Raw genomic sequence first — 21,271 nt, 5'->3', positions numbered from 1 at the left:
TCACCCTTATCCTAATCCTGCTTTGGATGTTCTTACTTCACTTATGTCTATAGTGACATTTCCATTTATAAAAGGAAAACCCCATTGCATTCACTAAGGCTGTTACTGAGATAATTGCCTATTACTTCTGTGTTCAAACTTCATGAGCAATGGCCCTGCAAGCTTTTCCAAAGGAGAAGAAATAGTTCCAGAGACAGCAAGCCTTCCTTTCCTGCATCTACCATTAGAAAAAAACCCCAAAGCCAAACCCTGACTTAAAGGGCTTCTGCAGTTTATGAAGTTCTGAAGTAGAATAGGGCCCACAGGCTGAGGTTCCCATGGAGTTCCAGGTTTGTATGTTGTACAGCACAAAAGAACATCATTCAGTGCAGCCCCAGCACTGTCTTCTTGTCAAATTCAGTGTGCTGCTGTGCAATACAGCAGAAATGTCAAGCCCAGCTAAGCTTAAACTAAACATTTAACCTGCAAGCCTTCCTCACTGTACAGACCAATAAAACTCACAATGACTTCAATGGGCACTTGAACCAAAGAGCCCTTTTGAAATTAGCTGTGGTGAAAAGTTCACATTTTTTTGAAGTTAACTCTAAGATACAAAACAAAATAACACTTAGGAGGCACATAACTTCTCTTCATGGTTTTGAAGGCTCACTAGTCGACATCAACAGGATCAACACTTCCAGATTGTGAACAACTCCTGAGAAAATGCTTTAAGGACTTTGTTTATAGTGAAATATCCCAGTATTACTTCTTTCCTTGTAGATCATTGTGCATAATGAAAGGACTTTACATCTGCCTTTCCCTCAAGAGAATCGAGACCAGAAAAGTCCAAGAAAATCTTTTTGTTTGGGCACATTGCTGACATCACCAGGTGAGATCTTGCCTGAACACTCTGAAATCCAGACAACTGATATAAGTGTAGGACTTAATTACATGCTCAATACTCACTGAGTGCCCAGTTTGAATAGCAAAGACTTCCAGGGACTGGTCTTTCATTTCACTAATACCAGTGCAAAACTCAAGTATGTTCTGTATTTATTTTTTTAAGTTGTTTCTAAGTTGCACAGATGCAACTGAAAGCAAATGTAGCTGAAGGCTTCTGAGAGAGTGCACTTGAGTATGGCCAGTGCACACAACCTGGTCACATCCACAGGCATGGTTCTGTTTCAGGAATACCTAAGTGCCCATCATACTTAGACAGTTTTAAACATCTTCTACCAAATCTACACACAAAAATAATGAAATACTTGGTAAAAGCTAAGAAAAATCTACTTATAAAAAATTGTACTTTATGTATTGTAATGCAGAAATTTTACCTTTTTTCCCTTTTCATGACAAGGCTACTGCAAAGCAATTTTGTCCAACTTCCGGATATTTCAATAGATTTATTATTTGTGTGATAGAAGCACGAGAGCATAGATGACCATTTAATACACTAAATGTTAAAACATTCCTGCACCATTACAGAATTACTAAGAGCACAAGGATAAAAGAAGCACTGGATTCTGATAGATTGAACATTATCTCCTCAAGAAAGGCTGGGGGCTGCCCAAACTGCACAGAAAGTGCAGCTCCAGAGGTTTTGTGCAGACCTACAATGCCCCTACACTGCAAGTTTCCAGTGCAAAAGTGAACTGCAGAACTGCCAAGGGATGAGGCACTGCTGCAAACTCCAGGCTCCTGTACCCTGAGAGCTGGATTAATGTTGGGGGGGAAAGTTCCCCTGTGTCACATAGGACAGTATCAGTGTCATAAATGCCTGAGGCTAAGCCTCCCCAGGGAGAGAGCTCCAAAGTGAATAGACTGGAAAAAAATGTAATCCTAAATAAGCTTCCTGTGCCTCGTGTACAGTCACAACAGAACTTCTTTTAAGGAGAAGTACTGAGGGGCTTGGGGGGGTTTGGTTTTGTTTTTGTTTGTTTGGGGCTTTCCCTGTTTTTTTGTCTCGTTTGTTTGTGTGAAAATGTAAGGTGTTAATTCATGTTCTTATGAGTTATGGCATGTTAGAAATTATAGAAACTACTGTATATATGTTATATGGGAATATAGTCTTAAGTTTCAGTCTGCCTTGAAAATTCAATGAGACAGAAGCAGGCACCACCCTGGAATTTACATTTAGAAAGGAGACAAAGGACGTACAGGAAACCTTGGCCTTCTCTTTAGCATCAGAAAAGGACACATTAAGATAAGCTATCAGTCTTCCCCTTCCTAGATGACGGAGTTGTCAGATCATTATCTTCAGCCATCAAAACACCCTCATCCGGAACACCACCATCAGAGAACCATAATCATCAACATCTCCGGAGATGAACTTTTACCATTCATAAACTTTGGTGTCCATTCACTCACGGGAAACTAAAAATTAACACCTTGCAGTAGAGAAGGAGACTCTTTTCAGCTAAGCTGGAGATGACTATGAATTCGAATAACTAGCTTGGAAACAAAAGGACTATGAGGAAATTTTTGCCAGAGGCGGAATAAAGTGTATAAAAACTAAGCCCCAAAAGAGGCCAATTTGTGAACTCAGGGGGGACGGCAGTTGGCCAGGTACTGCATCCCAGTTCACCCTTGACAATTACCGGGTTAATTGTCAACATATCTCCGCTGTGGGTGGTTTTGCCAAAATTCTGTAATTCGATCCTTTTTTTAATAAACCAAAAATTATAATTTTAATTAGACTATTGTACTGGCATTTATAAGAGTTTGTAACTAACAAAGGAGACAGAAACATGAAAAGTTTTGTACTTTCCTGAAATTATGAGAAAGGAATACAAAAAAGGGAAACAAACAAACTTTTTGACAAACTTTCAAGAGTAGGAAAATCTACAGTCAAATACAAATTCTTCTGGATTTCTGTATTCTAATGAGGAATTTCTCAAATCCTTTTCAGAGCAATCTTAAAAAGAATTGGCATTCAATTGACATTCACACTGGACTTCCACATTATCCTCTTTTCCTCCAAATGGTCTGCAGAAGAAGAAAAAAAAAAAAAACCAAAAAAAAAACCCCCCAAAAAACCACCAAAAAACCAAAAACAAACCACCCAAACACAGGAATGACTGGCTTAAGTCAGCTCAAGGGACAAAGTCCAGTGAGGAGGCACATAAAGGTTGAGTTCATCATCACTGAAATCTGAAAACCCAGGAAATACACAATGGACTGTCCCTCCCAAAATAACTAAGATCTATTGCTTTTTCAATGTAATACCATATTTTGTGCTTTTTCCCTTGCTATACAAACTGTCATCACAGCGACCCTGCTAAAGGACTGATCTTCTCCCAAGAAACTCCATTTCAGAAGCATGAAAGGCCTACGAGGGATTCAGACAGCCTGGCAAGTTTCAATTTCATCTCTAGCAAGATAACAGCTAGGACAAAATAAAGTAACTGAGCAAATTCATAAACACAGTTCATTATGAAGGTGCAGGATGGTTTCTGTGAGGGGAAACCCTGCTAGTCCAGAAAACTCTATGGCCATGTCTAACAGCGTGTGAGTGAAGGGATTCCATGAACATAGCACAGCTGCAATTTCAAATGTTATTGAAAAAAGTTCCACTAGACTGGAGGAAACAACCATTTCTGGACTGAGTGCTAATCCAAGCAACAAAAGCAAATAATAATGCTTAGCCACTGCTGTGCAGGGTGAGGCCAAGCCAGAGACATTCCCTACATACTGGTTTGTGTCAACATCTTCATCCATGACTGTTATAAATGTGAAATTGCTAATTCATGTTCTTATGATAAATTGGAAATTTATAAAACTGTATAAAGTTATATCAGGTAAAAGTTTATGTTTTAAGAGATTTTGCAGCAGATGGTGAAACTAACCACCCTGAAACAGCTGGCGCCTCCATTCAGAGAGGAACAAAAGACTTTTCCGGGAAAGCCTGCAGCCTTCTCAAGTACCGGGAGGGGACATCCGGAGATAAGCTGGCACCAGCAACTCACACCTTGGCTGTCACCTTCACAGATCATCAAGCGACATCATCCATATCTCGATCATTCATCAGCCATAGGGATCCATAGAAACTGGACATTAACATTTGAAAGGAGAGAGAAACTCTTTTCTGCTTGGTCGGGGAAACTCCTGAATTTGTATAGTTAGTTGGGAAACAATGGGAAATATGGGGAAATATTGCTGAGGGCAGAATAAAGTGTATAAAAACCAAGCCCCGAACTGGGCAAATTTGTGAATCACTGGGGGAGATAGCAGGCTGCCAGACCCTGTATCTCACAGTTCACCCTTGGCATTTCCCGGGAAAACTCTGTCAAGTTTCTCCACTGTTGGTGGGTTATCAAAATTCTGTGATTTGATCTGTTATTAATAAATGAAATTATTATTTTAATTGGAATATCGTATTGGCATTTATAACAATGACCTAAAAAAGGAAATTGGAAAAGGGTTACAAGCCTTTCCAAACCAAATGCTGCAGTTAAACAAGAAGAACTCCAGAAAGACCCCACCCCAAAGCTGAAAAATCAGACAAAAAAAAATGGCAGACGCATCAATGGAAATAATACATGTTACTGTTCCTAGGCAGCAGAACATCATTCTGCCCACTGCAACTATAGAAAATTCTATATTTAAAAATAAATTTTAGTTATCAACAGGAGGTTACAATACAGCTTAGATACTAGTATTTTTATATAGTAGATCTTTCACAGAAGAAAAAAATCACAACACAAAATAAGCTCTCTACTACATATTTGAATTTAAACAAAATAAAAACTAAAGTACAAAATAAATGTTAGAAGACAGTGACAAATCGAGCTTTTAATTTAACAAAATACCCATAAATAATTCTCACATTAAAATAAAGCCTGCAAGTGTGTTTACTTTAATGACTACTGAACAAAACCCAAAACAATTCTACAGAATTATCCTATAAATTCAACTTTATGGTACTTTGTCTAAGGAAATTCAGATCGAAGCAGAGAAATAACACACTGCCAAAATCTCTAAGGAAGATGTACAAGTAACCTGTGTTAAAATGACACTGCCCTCCAAGAAATTTAATTTGTAATGGAAAAGCTGTATTGTAATCTGGGCACCAGGCCCCTTTGATACTTTTTTTTATTCTTTTCAAAAACACTGAACTCTCCTTTTGGTGGTTGCAAATCCATACAGATAGACTCTTGAGGATAAGCTCCAAGGCAGGAAAAATACGTATGAAATGAAATAACCAAATTCCACACATTTTAAACGCAGGCCCAGAATGTGACAACAAAGAGTTCCTCCGAATGGCTTGTGGGCCTTGCAGAACAACAGCAGTGCTGAACAGTAAAGGCCATTCAGTGAAGGTGAGAGGGGTCTCACACAACAAATGCTATTTAGCACATCGAGGGTGTCAAGAAAAAACACAAACTGCTGTGTGTAAAGGCTATTGAGAACCTAGGGTAAAACTAAAATCTGCACTGGAATGAAGAAAAAGACTGACAAAGCTCAATCTTCATGCTTAGCAATACTTCAAGACTTAAAAATCTGGAACAAGCCTGGTTGCAGTGTCACAGTATTTGAGCTCTTCTCTATTTGTTCTGCAGTCAGTTTGGTGGGGTTTGTTTCTAAGACAAAGCAGAAATAGAAGCTGAGAGAGCTGAAAGCCTGACAGCCCTCAACTACAAGAAACTGAAACTGAGCTGCAGGATGAGTTGCTTATCCATAGGAGATGAAGTTTTTATTAATGTCTTAACTAAATAGAGACTTGTTATTTATCTGTTTGATTCCAAATGACAGGGGTGAGGTGATGGAACCAATGGATGACCAATGACCCCAGAACAAAAGTGAGTACTTGCCATCATTCAGGTTAAGAGAAGATAGCAAAGAGTACATTTGCTCTAGTCATTCTAAGAATAGAAATTAATAATCTATCTTAATTGTTAGATATTTTAATGGCCTGCAGAATATATCTAACAAAGTAGAACAGAGGCCTTAAAGGAAATTAAATTCTCAGGGAAAAATATTACCTAATTAAAGTGTCTACAAACACATTTCAGAAATGGGAAAAAATATTGAATTTTGTCAGCAACACCTGCAAAATATTTTAATATGAGGTATCTACAACCCTTCTGACTTCCAGATTTTCAGAGAGTATGTCAGAATGTTTTACAAAACACATTAATTGGTACAGCAATCATTTGAAGAGATGCACATCATTTCATTGGAAAAAGACTGTCAAGAAAATTGTGGCTGGTGTTATTACACATCCCTGTCCCTGAACTCTGCCTCAAAATCCTCTGTCTTATCCCAATGGTACTAATATTTGTAATTATAAAGATACCATAAATTGTAAAGATGTTATAACGTATAAAAGGTATACAGGATCTGATATCTTATAAAAGGTTATAAGACATCAGAGTTTCAAATGAAATTTTGGCAGCTTTAGTTTCAGCAGTAGTCTCTTGCATTTGTGATTTGTTCTAAGTCTTTTTTTCCCTTCAGTGAAAGATATTTCTTTTGCTTGAGACTTTCCCTGGTGCTTCATGTACTTTTCCTTAAGGGCAGGAATTTCATATTCTTCTTCCACCGGTCTACAAGTGTCGATATAGTTGAAACTTCTCCATTTTTCATTATTTATTGCTTAACTGTGGACAAAAGCAGAGGTAGCAAGACAGATAACACAAACACAGCTCTCCATATTGGCAATGTGAAACAGGGAAAGGAGTTTTACTGTCCAGTGCAAATCCACACGAAGCACATTCTGACAGATGCCAGTGCTTCAGCTACCAGCAAAATTTCAGCAACATCATTTTCTCCAAGCCTTCATTCTGGGAACATATAAAACTCAAGTTCCATCACCTTTGTTTAGTTTTCCAGTGTCCAGCAGCAAGTGAGGACACTGCTTTGACAGCTCTCCCTGGGGGATACATGATCTGGGTGAGGGCTGCCACACTGCACACAGATGCAGCCAACCATGACAGAAGCAAATGGAGAAGGTCCTGAGAGGTTAAGGGAACACAGAATCCATGGCCACCTGCTCAGAGCAATCCACTGTGTCCTCTGGGAAGCCAAGCAGATGGGTCAAAATCCCAGCACACAGCTCTTCAGGAAAGCCTTTGGCAGCCCCTCTACCTATCCATGACAGGATTTTAGAGGAAAGCATTGGTTTGTGCTCAGGGTACAATAGGATTTATCATTACAGGACTGTCACTAATTTCTTCAGCAAATTTTCATTTGCTAAGAGCCCAAACTCACCTTGAAGTTTACTCCACTAATTTTCTTCTCTTCATATGCCTGCAATTCAAGGTATTTTACATTGGTCCATTCTCATACATGGTATCGCTGGCTGTATCTTCTTGTTTCCAGTCACTTAGAGTAAAGAAAATGTTGAGCTATCTAATCAAACACGTCTCACTTACTGTGGAAGTCACTGACCTCTTTTTCTGCCCTATTTGAGAAAAAACTCTGATTTCTGAAGCTACCAACAAAGTTACATATGCCAGTCCTAAAACACTGTGAAATCCATCAGATTAATCTAGAACAATTCAAAGACCAGAACACAAAATTTGAACTGACACTATGAAAACAGTGGCTCAAAACTAAATCAGCTGAATATCATCTACATGCACAGAAGCATCCAAGACATTAGTTTATATGACTATTTTCTAATTCCAATAAGCAAAAGAGAGCAGAAGGGCAGATCAAAAGTGCATTTCTGGTTATAACAAAGTCATAAACAGAAATCAGAGAAGAAAAAAACCTGTGGAGGAAAATTCATTCCCACAAATGGGATCTTCTCCAGTTTGTAAGTGAGGAACACTCAGACACTTGATAAACAGAAGTGCTTTGTTTTCAGAGCTGTCAGCATGAAATTTTCTATGATCATTAAATCAACTTCCATTTCACATTCAAAAGGGAAAAAACCAAAACCAAAACAAAACAAACAAAACCACAAAGAAACAAAAAACCACCACCCGGAATTAATAGAAGTAAAATGTAATTTATCTGCTTCCTGCAAGGTGACCACTTGTCACACAGCCCACTGAGATTCCCTACAGGCCTGCAAATAAACTTCCCAAGCCTAAAAGTAAACTTCAGCTGTATGTAAGGCTGAGAGCTTAATGTGTGAGCATCTGTTCTCACAGTTATTCCATTTAAAGTGCACTGTCATTTCCAAACTGCAGTACAGGTGTCCTGTGCCACAGTCTTAACCAGAAGCTTCCTATGTATAGAAATATTTTCTTCCTCCTGTTACTTTTAATTGCATCATGTGGAATTACACTGAATAAAATATTGGTTTCCAAGATTTATGTAGCTTAAGCAATAATGCAGTTGGTAACACCTCTTACTATGTTTTCTCTCATCCTTTATGGAAATTTTCTAAGCTTAAGTATGTTAGCTCCTGGCATATGGCATGTTAATACGCATGTTGTGGGAGTAATGCTCTCAATTTATCTACCAATAGTTGGCAGTGTTCACTCAATTCCCTACAGCACGACAGGAATTCAGAGGATAGCCACAGGTGACACTGTCTGGGCCAGGGTTCCATGCTGAACGTCAATGTTTTAGCTGGGCACATTCCATGAAAACTAATTTTTATTTTAAAAAAACTCTGCAAGGATAGGAAAGGTCCATTCTGCTGCCTTATCTTAGTAATGGTTCAGGCTTAAGACATTATCTTGTATTCAGCTCAAAAACACCACCTCCGTACTTCTGGTAGTATCCTTTTTTTCATATTTTTCCTTTTTCTTTTACTATTCTTCCTAATTTAAGCTCCCATTAATATCATACCTCCCAAATATTAAGAAGGTATCAGTGATAACCTAAACTACTTGCCTTATTCTACCCTGATTTTAAAGGGTTTGCCCTGACAGAAGCCTGAGGAGAACCTCCCACTTCGACACTGTATCACTGAGGGCTGTATTATCCTGGTTTGTGTAATTTTAAACAAGCAGCTTTTCTGTCACTCTGAATCCATGAAGACAACATATAGATATTGTCAAGGACAAAGATCACTTGCCACTAGTCAATCCTGAATATGAGTTGGCCCTCAACGTCTTCTCTGTTAGCAGATGGCTTTGTGAGCCAGTTAAAAGCTTCACTTCACATCTTCCTTCCCTCAGTGCTTTGCAGAAATATATCCATCTATATATTTGTGCTTCTATATATATCAATACATATTTCTAATTTTTTTTTTTTTGCATTTCATTCTTTTGGCTAAATATATAATTCCATATTTCTCTCCACTTGCTAATTTTACTTTGACAAGATTTGACAGATGACAAGAAATCTTCTCTGGTGGCTTTCCCACATTCCTCTGGGCCTGACTGCATACCCACAAACAAAGCTGTCAGCGAAGCCACCTGCTTACTGACAAAGCAATGTGTAAAAAAATAAAGCTACACAGTTTTTCAAATTGCATCCAAAGAACAACAAACAACCCAGAGCCATGAACCAGAACTTGCTTCAAATCAGAGATGTGCTCACTTTGTTACCTTGTTACCAAATGTGTGGACTAGCATCAAAAACAAGTCTTTTTTTTTTTTTTTTTTTTTTTTTTTTTTCCCCCCTTCAAATCTGGAGATAGGGAAAAGGAAAGAAGATGTCTCCATTCTAAGCACCCTGCAAAATTCTTTCCCATGAAACAAGTAAAATGCTCTAGATTAAGATCTACTGCATGAGCACAGGAAGTTAAATCAGATGATATGATGGTCCCACCACAAGGATAAATGCACAGGAAACACCACCAAAATATGATGGTTAGTACCAATTAGTAAAACCCAATCAACAGTACAGGCTGGGGACTGACTGGCTGTAAAGCCTAAAGGGCTATAGATACTTTACTATCAAAATGGACAAGGAAATGGAGAGAAAGGAAGGACTGTTTGCATTTATATAGTCACACAACACCTATTATGCACTATTATCCATGCACTATTATATTTCTCCATCTTTTAACATTAGGATAGAAATATGTGGATGAATATATCTTCCTGTCATTCCCTTACAGCATTTCTACAGACATATATCCAATGCATTTCACTTTTATAACATACACTGAAGTTGATAATAGTGTGAGGACATCTCCATTCCCTGTTCCTTTTCCATTGTCCACTGGACACGCACGTTTTTATTAACACTACAGTTTTATATTTGCCAACACTTCTTCAGAAGTGAGAAGAAATACTCTGATTGTAGATCAAGCTAAAACAACCTCCAGACTGCTCTACCTTGGAGCAGGGCAGCAGCTGAAAGCTGAAGCAAAATGTGTTTCTGCATGTCACTGAAGTATGAAATACAGACAAGTGCCCAATTTTATCCCCAGATATTTCCCAATAAGTGAGTCAGTTAACTGTCCCTTCTTGCTCTGCTTTGCTCAAGATGGGACCCATCAACAGCAGATATGAAAGCACTTCCAGAGACAGTCTAGCCTGTCTCTGAGCTTCAGTGCAGGCACCTCTGCAGTCCCTGCTTCCCAAACATCCAGGGAGGGGCACCTCTGGCTTCCAGCCCCTAGCCAGCATGGGTTTCCTGGCACAGAAAAGCAAAGGAGGGAGTTGAAAACTAACATATGCACATTTAGTTCTCAGGTACGCAGGAAGAGATACTCACACTTGTGCAGCAGAGATACCTGCTGCCTGTAATTGTTCCCTGTTAATTGGCTTTGTAACAACGACAATTTCACCCAAAAAGCTTGGAAGGCTTACAAAATGGAATTGCATTTGTCCCTGATATTACCCTTCATTAGAACAATTTCTCCTGAAAGCACACCTCTAGCAATGCATATTTTTAAGATACACAACCAAAGCTCTCTAACATTCTTCCCTGATCAGATAGGAGCTTTTCTTTTCATGTTATATCATCACAAGCTAATTCCCAATTACTCTTCTCTAGAACTGTAACTAAACTGGAAATTCATTTCAAAGCTTATGATGTACAGCAAAGGAAAAATCTGAACTGGTAACATTCTTATAATCGAGAGCATAAGTTATTTTAAACATCTGGAAAGATCACAAGGGATCATGGGAACAGTAAATGAGCCATACTGTACCTATAAAAAAACACTAAGGGTTCGACACCATAAATTACCAGCAATGACAATGAGCTTTTACTTATAACAGTTTGTACTAAAATTTAATTGTAGCTATAAGAAGGTGTATTGCTTGAAAAGCAAGGAAGAGCTTGCAGGAGACACAGGACTAGTAAGCTGCTTATATTTGATTTTATAGACTTTTTCCAACACTATTTAATTAGAAAACACATTAAAATTTGTTTTGGTTTGTCATATAAAATTGTTTGCATAGACTCTCCACAGACACATAACCAAGAACTTATCTAAAGTTTGTATTTTTGTTTCTGCTCTCAGTTACACAGTGCCACAAATTCAAATAAAACCAAAATTATCAACATCAAATTCCCAAGGTGATTATACCAAGAAGAGTCCCATATATAATACAACAAATCTGAATTAGTTATTTGACACATGCAAATGGTGGCCCTTCATCAGAGTCCTAGTAAATGAGAGATGACTTCCAGGAACTTGGTCTGTAGCCACATTCAGGAAATAAACTAGTTAGAATTTTAAAATGTTGGTTCAGCTAGGAGAAACAGAAAAATGGATCAGTTCATTCAAACATAAAATAGCCATGAAAACATTTCTGCTCAGGAACTTATAATAGTGTTCTTGCTACAATTCAATATCCAAACAACTTGGATTTGACAAGGTAGAAACCTTGCAGTTAAAACCAGGAGCTTTTTTTTCCTCAAAACAGAGGTAGTGAATTTGGGTTCAATAATCATTAAACAGGTAGAGAGGGATGTACATTTTCTCATAGTTCTGTCTCTGAAGGCATTTAGGAGCAAATGAGTCCTTCAAATTGGACTCATTATTACTCAGGGTTTTACAAGACAAGTATTGCACTGAGCTAATTGTGCATAGCCACCCAGCTTTACCTTTAAGCACAAGCTCCCTCATTACTTCCTTGGGATTTTAATAGATTTGCTGTCTCTAAACAAGAGCTGCACAAATAAACCATTACATTAAAGGTACATAACAAAAAAGCATGAAGTGTGGTCATGGTGTTGTACTGCAGGTAAGTAGAGTCAACAGGTCTGACTAGAGACTCCACAGGGGACTGAGAAGCTGAGAACACACACATGAACAAGGCAGAGGAGTCAGTGGAGGTGCCTGAGCACTTCCCCTGGGCTCCCTGGAGTGCTGCAGTTGGGCAGCAAAGACCAAGGGACACGATGCCCTGAGCCATGGGCAGGGCTGCATCATCAGCACTGGATATTCACACCAAACAGTGAGTTATGCGCACCAAGGCAGTGCCAGAATTTACATCTTTCTGACCTAAGGATGCACCTGCTTCAGCCTAAGAGCCAGGTAATTTCTCAGTAGAGAACACCTTTTTCTCCAGGAGGGATCTGCCCACTCTGACTTTTCTACAGCTTTTTCTCCTTCCTCAAGAGTATCTGGCAATTATGAAGCCCTCAACAAAACAGCAACAGGCAATTACACAGAGTATAAACATCTGAATAGCCAAAGAAAAAAAAATCCTCATCCTTATTAGGACATATACACAACAGATATTAACATTTCTCCACCTCATCCAACAGATCCTGGTTATCCCACTTCATGTGTTTTATTCCAGAAGTGACATAGCTCTTATGCCTCTGCAAAACCCATTTGAATTTACCTGCATCTGAAATGTTAAACAGATGTCAGGCTTTTCCTTACACTCTAAACTATTATGGCACTGGAGCTGGGGTTCCCATTCCCTTATGGAATCTACACCAACTCCACAAGAAGCACATGCTTCAGCTTCCTCTGAAACATCTGGGAGTGTTCTCAGTTCACAATTCAAGAAATCCAGTCAGGTTTGTGCAAGACATGTAAGGAGCTCATAAAGGACTCCAAGGACAAAGTGTATTTTAAGCCAAGCCACATTTAGTCTAAGTTGAGCATTCACTAGATCATCTTTGCCATTAATGGCAGGTAAGATATTCTCTAAACTATGGATATTGGTGTTTTTCATCCTCATCTTCAGTTATTTCAAGGATATGAACTGTATTAAACACATCTGAGCCCAAAGTTTTGCTGTCTTTTACATCTCACTGCACAGCGATATCTTTCCATACAAAGAAGACAGAAACACCATGTCACCTGACACACAACACAGAAATGGTGCAGCTTTGACAGCTCACTAAAAGACTCTTCTCCAGTTTTAAAGGAAAAAATGGCTAGCAAGAGAAAAAAAAGCTTTAGTGACAACACTGAAGAGTCAAGAGATCAGGGTCTGAATGAATATTTACATATTGGACATTAAAGGCATTTATCCATGATATGAACTTTTAAATGATGAAGCACCTTCCTGTGTAATGTCATAATACTTTCATTCAGCTAAAACTACTCTTGACCTTTTAAACCCCATACAAATAGTATCTAAAAGAATTCTAGAAACACTTTCTTCAGCCTGCATTACAACGCAGTTCATTGCTGCAGTAAGTGAGCTGTGTTTTATGTGTTTGCAGGTGTACTGCACTGGTCTCATCCCATGTAATAACTGAGGGAATTTCAGGAATGTAACCAAACTTACTGAGCTCTGCCATACCTCTGGCAGCAGTCATCTACAAGTTGCTGTAAAAAGACCTTGCAGAGATCACTTCCAGTTAAGAAGTCACAAAAGAGGATGAGGACAAACAAGAGGTGCACAGTGAGCTGACTCACCATGACAACAGCCTTGAAGAAAAGGTGCTCCCTGGTACATCCCAAAGGACAACACCTCCTGTATCAGAGGTTAAAAGCAACTACACGGATTGACTTTCCTCTCTGACATCATGTTTCACGTACTTTAGACCATCTGGTACAAAAGAACTCTTACTTATCACACAGTTTAAATGCATGGAAGAGGCACAACCACCGAATTATTGTTAGAAATATAAATAACTGATATGTTATCTTTCCTCATGTAACACTACTAACTGACACACTTTCAAGTCCATTATTCTCTCCTGTCCTCCAAATATGGTGTTGCAATTCCCTAAAGAGAAATTTACCCTCCAAATTCAGAGTTGGCTATTCAGCATGTTTCCTTAAATCTGGGAGATTTGTGATCTGTGTGACCAAAATGAAACTCGCTATTAACAGACTCCTTTTCCTTATTTGTCCTTTGGAAAGGGAAAAGGTTTGGGGAAGCATGGAAATCTCATACAAGTACTCAGATTAACCCCAGAACTACTCCCCTTCCAGGGAAGGAATGGATCTCACTTGAAGAACATCTGTTCTTCAGCAGCCACCATCTTCTGCAGGTAGAAAGTCACGAGGAAGAGAGCACTGCTACCATCCACTCTGCCATAAAAATCCCCAACCACAGAGAAGTTGAGCAGTATTTGATGCAGGAAAGTGCAGCAAACCTGGGATTCTGTGCCAACAGAAGCACAGGCAGTTGTTCAAGGCAAGCAACTCTTCTTACTCTGCTCTAGTCAGACTGTCTGTGCCTACTGCAGCCAGAACTGGACCCTCCAGAAGCAGCAAATGAATGACAGCAGTAAAGTAAAAATAGTTCACAACAACACATGTCCTTTGAAAAGATACTGAGGCAATCCGGCTAGCTGGATTTGGGAAAAAAAATAATAGAAATCTTTGTGAGGGACCTAGCAGCAGCTCTCCAGTACTATGCAGTACTGAAGGGCTGACAGGATGATAAAGTCTGTCAGGATGCACATCAGGAAAATGAGAGACAGCAGGAACTAATTGAAAAAAAAAATTCTGACAGTACAAGGGGAAAAGAGCCACTACAAAAATAATTAGGCAGAGGCCCAAAGAAGTTGTGCAACCTCCATCCTGGGCAGCTTTCAAAACCCACCTGGACAAAGCTCAGATGATCCTCATAGCTGACCTACTTTGAGCAGGAGGTTGGCTAGGCCCCTTCCAGCCTCAAAGATTTTGTGACTCTCCCCTCTGTTGGCTCTTTAGCTAGAAGCTTACAAAGCCACTTTAATGTCTCAGATCACCTGTTGCCTTTTTATTCAGTAATATTGAGCTCTACAAGATGTAAAATATAGTATCATTCCAGTTGGACATGGCTTTCATTTAGCTTTCTGACAATAGGAATTTTTTTTGCAGAAAACGTTAGCAATAAACAAGATTTCTTAAAGAAAAACAAGAAATACAATCAAATATTAAAAGTATCAAAGTCTGAGTTTTCAGTTTTAAATTTAAATTTCAAACCTCTTCAAAGACCTTAAAATACATACATGTTTTAAAGTTTCATGAAAGGAAGGGGCATTGTAGTTCTAGTTCTCAGTAAGTTTTTTTTTTAATCTACTTACCAAGTGCATTTTGCCACAGCACTGTAATAATTCCCTGAAATAGGAAAATCCTCCTAGGCTGAGCAGTAGCCTGGCCACTACCTAAAAAAAAAAATCTGCATTATTCCTCTCTTGTCACAAACCCAGGGGTCATTGCCCAGGAAAGTAGATTTCTGTTCTTCCTTTGCTAACTTTGACCCTTGGAAAAAGAGTACCTCATTGCTTTATTTGTAAAACTGGAAGTTAAACAGACCAACACCAGAAATATTTCATCTTTTGCCAACAGACATGCTAATAAAGAGATAATCCTCTCATGTTTATATCAAAGCTGAGGCAATCCACAGCACTAATGCAAAATCCCTCACTCATCTTCTTCCATTTATGCTCTGTTAATCATATAACATTATTACAAACAATACAGTAAACTAATTACTGTTCAGTCACTTTTTTCTTCCACACTATAAACTAAATTACTTACTCACAGATGCATTCTCTCTGTGCAGATGAACTGTTTGTTTGCTCTCTTTCCTTCCAGGCTGTTTAATGCTTCTTTAATTTGCAGACACCAAAACCTGAAGGATGCCTTCCCACATAACAGGGGTGAGGGTTCTTGGGTTGAGATGGTTTCTGGGTTTGGGTTGGGGCTTGGTTTTTTGTTTGATTTGTCCCAGGGGTTTGGGTTTGGTTTGTTGTTGTGTTTCTTTGGTTTGTTTTGGGTCTTTTTTTTTTTTTTTTTGCAGGAGGTGGGGAAAGAGTACATGTAAAATGGCCTCAATGAATTTTCTCCTTGGCTGTCAGAGCCACTTTTGAATGCTGTACATAAAATATTCTACAAAACCTGGAAAAGTCCATCTGATTCTTTACCCTGCAGCCTTGTGATATTACATTGGTGCAGTAGTTCAGTAACAGCAAGCACAAAGCAAATTGCACCTCTTACTTCCTCACATTCATTACAAATACCTTTGGGCACGTCAATATTCTGCTGAACTGGTGCAACTAAAGTATCATGAACCCTGTATATCTGAGGCACAGTATGAAAATGTTTTAGCCTATGAAAACAAAGACTTTCAGGGAAAAATTTTAAAACAATCCTCCAAAGAAAAATAAGAAAATAGAATCAACATAGGCTTCTGAAACCGACAGCAGGGCAAAACCATGCCAGCATTGTATGGTTTGAATTACTGAACACTGAATATTGAGTTCAGAATATCAGAATAAATACTGAATACATTTCAAAATATTATTGTGCTGGAGAAGCTGCATATACTCACCATGTTCAATACTATTTATGAAAGCAAATCAGAATTTGTTCTGAAAACGGTTATATTCTGAAACTGAACCTGGAGACATGTATTCATGCATTATTCTTCTCCTAGTTGACAGGAAAGTACGAAAGGCATTAATATATGAATCAGTGTTCCACTATCATTTTTCATAGCATGATATCAAATCTTGCCATCCATTTTCGAGAACAATAAAAAGCTCTTTCACTTGCAAGGTATGAAATGTAGCATGGAATCTGTTTCAAGCTTCTAAGGTTATTTAAAATAATCCATATTTCAAAACAGGAATATTTTTCAAAAATTAAAAGTTCTCATGGTACTATAAAGAGCATTGTAAACCAACTCTGTTGATTCATGAATAAAAATATACCACAAACATAACTGTGTCACGTTTGCACATACAACTCATGCTTCAATGGAGCACTACAGACCCTTTCAGAAGAGAAAGCAAGAGACACTTTAAAGGCAGCAACAAAATTAAATCACCTCAGACAGGTTTCATTTGTCCCAACCAAAACCCACCAAGACTTAAAAATGCTCAAAACTCATGAAAGAAAGCCCTCAATATTGAATTGCAGATCACAAGGAAGACAAGTAGATGGCACAAAAATCTGTGACAGGACTTGTCTGGTGTTTCTAGCATATTTCTCTCATTTGGTGTATCCAGATTCATCTTCCACACAAAAGTCATATGGCCAGCCCTTAAAATAATTTACACTTCATGACTAACTATGTATTGCTTAATTAGGGATAAACTGCTTTCTAGCTTTGAGCTTGCTCAAAAATACCAAGACAGTACTTTGCCATTTCTTTGTGCCAAATAAGTACTACATGTCACTCCACATTATATTTTCCACCAACTGAGAAAAGTGCATTGTGCACTTTGGAAGCACTAAAAGCTTATCTCTTTCTACTACCTATGATTTACTCTTTCCCTCATCTTAAAAATGAGGCTGAGCTTTGAATTATGGTTTCTACATCTCAATATTCACCCTCTTGTTTTCATCCTAAGTCTTTGGAAGAAATGGCCTTCTGTGAATGCCTCTTACAAGCTCTGCTTTTCAAAGCCCAGGAGTTCTTGTCCTACTGTGGTCATGTTCTGGTGCTCAAAAAGTGTTGTTCTTTCTACAGTGTGCACAAGGGACACTGCTTATTAAAGAATGGAGGTGTTTTCCAACAGTAATAAATTAAATCAAAACTATTTTGTTTTAAATGTATGCTCCAAATACCATACAAGTCCACCTTGGTGAGCCTCTCAAGAAATTATTGAAGGTCTCAATCTTTTATGCTTTTGTACCAAATATTTGGTCCTGAATAATCAAGTGAAATCAAATTTCCTTTAAGATACTATGCACAAAAATAGCTCAAAAGGCACAGAAACCATCCACAAAGAACGTGTCCCTAGATAAATGAAATCAGTAAATCTCCTATCCCTTTCAATGCAAAGCACTCTCTGATTTAATTTTTTTTATTAAGCTCTCACTACTATTCTACTTTTTTTTTTCCTTCAGCGGACTGATTGCAATAAATATTTGTATACATATTTGAAAGACACTAAGTTGCATTAACTTTTAGAATAATTGGGATAAATCAGTGGAATGGTGTTCAGTGAATAAGATTTCCCTGGCAATTGTCACAGGACACACCACTACACTCAAAAGCACATGAGACTGTTTATCACACTGCACACATATCCAACAGGTCACGTTTCAAACAATCAAGGACTGCTTTCCACTGCCTTTCTTGCTTTTCTTCCCCCTTACTTTAGTTGCTGCCCCCTCAGTTCATTAAGGACTTATTTACACTAATGAGAAATTACTCAATTTTCATTTCCTCACTCAGCATAAGTACCATAATAGTGCCATATGATATTTTATTCAAATAAAAATTTTGAGTTTTTAATCAGTGCAGCAAGGATCTCCCATATCACATTCCTTCCTCACCTTCTGCTAGATACTAAGCCAACAACATGAAAAAAATCTAATTAAAACTCAAAATGTGGACCGTACACAGTTTATGGTAAGCATAAAATGGTGATTTTTTTTTTGCTACTATGATTAATTGCAAGAGTTGAGCTCTATTTTTTTACTTTTGCTTCAAAAAGTTATCAAGCCAAAATAAAAACAAACTTGCCTGTTTATTCATGCTGCAACTATTAAGAGCTCCATTTCCTTTTGCTACTTTAGCACTGTATTCTATCCTACCAGGGCAAATAACCATAAGGGTTTTGCTTGGTTTCCTTTTTATGCTAATGCTCAATCATAAATGGCAAATACTGGCTTGGAGTTCAAAATTATGTTGATTTTGCAAAGTAGTCATCACCTCTCTATATTTGGGTCTGATGATTTTTTCCCCAAAGTGATAAGTTGCTATTTCAGGTGGGGAAAAAAAAAAGTTTGAAAAAGGCTGGGTACTCTGACAGCCACACCATTAGCAGGAAAAGACAAAAAAAAAAAAAAAAAAAAAAAAAAAAAAAAAAAAAAAAAAAAAAATTCATAAATCCTACAGAAGCATCACATTTTAATGGTGTAAAACATCTACTTTGAAGCTGCTGCCTAGAGTTATGAATCCCTGAAACATGAACTCATTCTCGGTCCTATTCCAAAGTCCAGGGGAGCCAAAGTCCACTGCAGGGTTTATCTATTTATTCAGGCTTTTGCCTGAGGGAGAGCTGCAGGAGCAAAGGGAAGGTTGGCAAATTCTCTTTATTTGCAACTAGGTCATTTTTATGTATTAATTTATGTACATGTGCCTAGAGATCATGATAGGCATATTTCATACAACAGCAAACAACTTTAGCCATAACCTAATTACTTTAACTAAGGAAGAAAAGAATTCTCTAGGTCTCCATTACAATAAATTCCTGTAAAAACTTGCCATGATCACAGATACTACAAAATAAGAGTTTGTCTGATCTAAAACTAAAAGGGAAAAAAATGTCTTTTCACACACTGAGGCACACAAGTGAAAAATCAAAAGCCAATTTATAAGTTGCCTGTACGTTGTGCTACTATTGGAGCCTTTTCTTCAATGCCCTTCAACTTACTGTTGAGTAATAAAAGAAAAATTCTTCTGCCCTCTCAGTCTAACTCTGGGCATAATTCTGCAAGTGTTCTAAAGTTTCAGAAATACTGTAGTTCACTCAACTTGGAAAAAAATAAAAGGAGCTGCTAAGAATAAAAGAGTCCCCTGAAAAGGAGTACAAAGTGGTAGATTTGTGGTATTATACTGAAATAACACAATCAATACAAGAAATCAACTGGAAAGTGAAACTGATTGCTGAATACTTTCTGACAAATCTAAAGAGACTTTCCTGCAGGTGTTGGTTTGACCTATTCCCTGAAGAAACAAGAGAAGCATATCACATTGGCAAGCTCAGGGTACAGCTTAGATATAACATTGTTTTAGGAGAAAGAAAAAATAAAACCAACCCACCATGTTTTTGAGGTGACACATCAGTTCTAGAAATGGACTTGAAAAAAATGCAGTGAGCCTTATGGCACCTGCTCTGCTGTGGTTAAATTATTTAGACATTAGCTATCATGTTACTTAGGAATGCAAGTTCAGTAAACAATGTGTTGCTTCAGTGACAAACTCAGCCTACACTGGGGCCAGGCGTGTCCCAGACCAATGTATTAAGGTACAACAGCACTCAGCAGAGCCAATAAAAGGCTCCATGATGATTTTTAGAGAGGCCAAGAGAAGCTTCAACCCTACAGTGTTCTGTTCTGCATTTGCAGTTCATCAGGAGGTGCTGAAATGAGTCATTGTGGTTTGGGTGATGGATGGATCAGTTTAAGAATTGCTTTGCAGTATGGAGATGCTAAGTGACAGAAACTGAGGATCCTACCAAGAGCTTACAAAAAAGTTGAGAGAACTTGGATTTGCAAAAGAAGGGCTCATATGGTGTTCAGAGGTTTATTCAAACCAACAGAATAACTCTGTCTACAGCTGCTGTTCTTACCAAAGGGAATGTATGGCAGGGTCACAGTTCTATTGGAGAAATGAGATGGAGTACGTGTGAAAATCTGAGAATTCCAAGTATGAAATCACATACATGCATCAACAATGAGCATGTTCCATATGTCTTTGAGAAATATTCATGGCAAGTAAATAGAAATGAGTGTGCACTAAGAATATGACAAGTAGAGCAGACCTCAGGAATAGAGCTCATTTTACAAGGACAGAAGTTGACATTGCATTGTCACAAACACCAATATAAGGTGAAAGAGGATAACATGCTCAGCAGGTCACACTTGAAAGCTTTCTCTTCCAATATCTAAATCACAGTGACATTCCTAATGACCCACCTTTTTACAAAGGGTATTGTAACTAACATGGGATCCTTATATTTAATTAACAAATGAAAGTTTTTAAGCTTTACTAATCTGTGACTGGCTGCTAAATCTGTGGTTTACACCATAATATCAAACCTGTTTTATGTAACATGCAACTCATACAGTAATTTTCACCAGTTCCAGGCATCCACTTCCCTTCCCTTGATAAATGAAATGCATTCAGAAGCAGCAGAGTAATCAGAACTGGGAGCTGGAAGATTTAGAGTGAAAACCTGTGGGGATTTTCCCATTTGTCACCCCTGGGCCCTGGTAGTGACTTAGGGAAAATGTCATGGTTATCTACAGACTGTAAAATGAAGTTGTTAAGCACAAACAGACTCAGGATGAACAGCACAAAAATGACTTAAAATTTCAAACCTATCTTCTACCTCCATGGTGAGATAA

At 38.1% G+C, this 21,271-nt stretch overlaps 1 long non-coding RNA gene across 2 annotated transcripts in view; it reads right to left on the bottom strand.

The window, feature by feature from the left end:
* Nucleotides 1-20,130, bottom strand: part of LOC134551797 (uncharacterized) — a 40,593-nt gene extending 20,463 nt beyond the window's left edge. For both annotated transcript variants that reach the window (XR_010080691.1, XR_010080690.1), the window contains exons 1-2: nt 19,965-20,130; nt 15,268-15,348 (exon numbers count right to left, since the gene is read on the bottom strand). This is a non-coding gene — a long non-coding RNA (uncharacterized LOC134551797). The remainder of the gene's footprint in view (nt 1-15,267; nt 15,349-19,964) is intronic.
* Between the last annotated feature and the right edge of the window lie 1,141 nt (nt 20,131-21,271).

This window comes from Prinia subflava, chromosome 6, assembly GCF_021018805.1.
Source record: "Prinia subflava isolate CZ2003 ecotype Zambia chromosome 6, Cam_Psub_1.2, whole genome shotgun sequence".
Lineage (NCBI taxonomy): Eukaryota > Metazoa > Chordata > Aves > Passeriformes > Cisticolidae > Prinia > Prinia subflava.
The sequence above is the reverse complement of the archived record's forward strand: the minus strand, read 5'-3'. Positions and strand labels throughout refer to the sequence as shown.